General features: G+C 33.7%; 1 non-coding gene across 1 annotated transcript; it reads right to left on the bottom strand.

Moving 5' to 3' along the window:
- Window positions 1-2,427: 2,427 nt before the first annotated feature.
- On the bottom strand, window positions 2,428-2,556 carry LOC126499158 (small nucleolar RNA SNORD22). Its single transcript, XR_007591009.1, has one exon. It is a non-coding gene; the product is annotated as a small nucleolar RNA SNORD22 (small nucleolar RNA).
- Between the last annotated feature and the right edge of the window lie 360 nt (window positions 2,557-2,916).

Raw genomic sequence — 2,916 nt, 5'->3', positions numbered from 1 at the left:
GTTCTCATTACATCATTTCAACCTCCTGTCTATTTTTTCCATCTATATTTTCTGCCTGGCCAACCAGCATTTATTTATAATATGATTGACAGAATACAGACAATTCTCCCACACAATAAAAAATAAATAAATTAAAAAAGGTAGTTGAGTAGGGCAGCGGAAAAAAACAGACAATGCAGAAAGAAAGACATATTGGGCACTACTGCCAAGATATTTCAGTTTAGAGAGGGCTCAGTGGACAAATGTGATACTGAAAGCAAGAAAGAAGTGAGTTCAAATCCCTAGAACTCATGTTGTTACAGCCATCAATGCTATCACCCTAACATTTAAACTGGAGACAGATAGACCACAAGAGCGTGCTGGAAAGGCAACCTACTAGAAGCTATGAACTGAAGAATCAGTGAGAAACCCTGCAAAAAATAAGGTAAAAAGCCAAGGAGAAAAATACCTTTCTCTATCTTCTTTATGTGTATAACAAGACCCAAGCACTGCACACACATGTAGGCATACACCACACATACATAAATACATACACAACACATTCATTTGTGCACAGAGATAAATATTTTCATCAATGCATCTGAGAAAGTGCTTAAACATAATAATAAGTAAACTGAATTGATGCCTTTAGATATGCTAACTCATTTAGTAAAGATGAATAGTATTCCTTCATGTATGGTAAAATTTGAAAGAATCTAGAAGAAGACATAGAAAATATCTTTCATTATTAAGAGTATGTGCATTTTATATAATGAAATATAAAATTTAACTATAAAATAAGAATATAAATTGAATTCATTAAAAGTTTTAAATGCTGCTCAACAAAACTAATCATCATCAACAAAATAAGCTAACAAAGCAACCACTGAAAGAAATACCTGTGGAACACAATAGTGAGAGGATTTGTATGTAGGGTCTTTGATTGTGGTGCCAGAGATTAAAATTCAGCCTTCTTTTATGGTAGACATGTACCAACATACACCCAGGCCCCAGATTTATTAAGGAATCTTATCAATAGGAAATAAAACTACAAATGATCCAATAACAATGGCCAGAGAACTGAGATGGATGTTTAATATGTAAATGACAAGTAAACATTTCAAAAGATTGTAATCTGAAAAGAGGAAATTAAAGTCTGTGCACTTCATATGAATAAATCAAAATGATTGATAATATCAAGGCAAATTGTTGAAAAGTTCATAGAACCAGTAAGATACCATATGTATATGTCTTGTAAAAGAATGGTCCTTTTGAAAAACATTGCCTGTTTTGTGGGAGGAATAAGGGTAATATGAATGTATTAAGCAGGTTTGAGCACCTAGATATTTGGTTCAAAGAAATATAAGATGATAAAATGCCATGTAACATGTATAAGCACTATCTATTGATAGCTTAATCATTTGAAAAGTCCCCAAATATCTATCATCTCAATGAATTGAATAGCTTTGGGTATACTTATCATATTCAAATACTAGAATAATATTCATTTACTAAAGTGCTTCATAGTATATATGTATACATTTATATAGCTCTCTTCATATATATGTATATATATACATAATAGCTAAATATATGTTGCTCAACCATTTAAAAAATTAAAAAGAATTTTTACTTACCTATTAGCTCAGTAAACGAAGCAGTAAAGCATATGCGAAAGAAATAGTTGTTATAGATTTAAACTACAATACATGAAGCAGACCACGAACAATAATAAAATTGCATTGAATTTATGAAAACCTATCAAATCTTAAGAGGAAAGAAAAAACATCAAAACATTTTTATTGTAAAGTTAATATAGTTATTTCTATATACAACATCATACCACTATAAAGTAATAACCTTTTCAAAGGATTGAATCTTCTCAGATCACAGCGAAAACACACACACACACACACACACTGCTGGACTTTTCGAAAACATCAACCCTGAAATTATAATGCTAATATCTGTAAATATATGCCAAGCAGACAGTTCAGGTTCAGCACTCAGTTCAAGGTCAGCCTGAGACACTTACAGAGCTCCTGCTTTAGAAGTTAAAAAGGAAAGCAGATAGTGATAAAAAAAAAAAAAAAAAAAAACAAGTCAGCTGGGTAGGCAGGTGGGAAGAAAGAGCTGGGAAGGAAGGGAGGAAAAGGAGAGGAGAAAGAAGAAAGAGGAGGGGAAGGGAGCATCTGTTAAAGTGTATGAAGCAATGTACTTGAACACTAGCAACTATTAGAGAAAGGGTAATATCACTAAATAATTATACTATTTGATAACTGTTTAAACCTAAAGGGCGTAAAAAGCAAAGAAAAATTAATTTCATATATTCAAAGAAGTGATCAATCTAAAACAAAACTCTGAAGCTCTAAACTCTTAACGGCTTTCAAATTAATTTATTTGGTTTGGGAAGAGGGGAGCATCGGCACACTACTGTGTACCTGCGGAGGGCCTTGGGCAATTTGCAGAAGCCTACTCTCTCTGACCCCCCAAGTCAGCCCCAGAGGGTTCACCTTTTCAGGCTCTGGCGCTAGGATGGCTCAGTAGTTATGAGCACTGCCTGCTCTTTCAAAGGTCCAGAGAGTTCAATTCCCAGCAACCACAAGGTGTCTCAAAACCATCTGTAATGAAATCTGGTGTCCTTTAGAGGAAGAAAGTTGGTCAGTTGCCCTAATCAACTTAGACTATGATACTCAATATGGACAAGTTCAACAGAACTTCCATATACAGGTTGCCCATGCATGCATTAAAAAAAATATCTCTTTCCACTACATGGTTTTCAGGAACCTAAAATCAGGTTTACCAAAATATCATCTTCATCTTCTCAGCCATGCTAACAAGTCCCAAATTCCAAATATTAAGTTAAAAATAATCTGCTATGTTATATAAAGTATCAAACTGTCCATCTTTGAAAATGTAAAGCGTTCCATGAAGGGT

This window comes from Alexandromys fortis, unplaced genomic scaffold (genome assembly GCF_014885135.2).
Source record: "Alexandromys fortis isolate MF-2015 unplaced genomic scaffold, M_Fortis_MF-2015_v1.1 scaffold_14, whole genome shotgun sequence".
Lineage (NCBI taxonomy): Eukaryota > Metazoa > Chordata > Mammalia > Rodentia > Cricetidae > Alexandromys > Alexandromys fortis.
The sequence above is the reverse complement of the archived record's forward strand: the minus strand, read 5'-3'. Positions and strand labels throughout refer to the sequence as shown.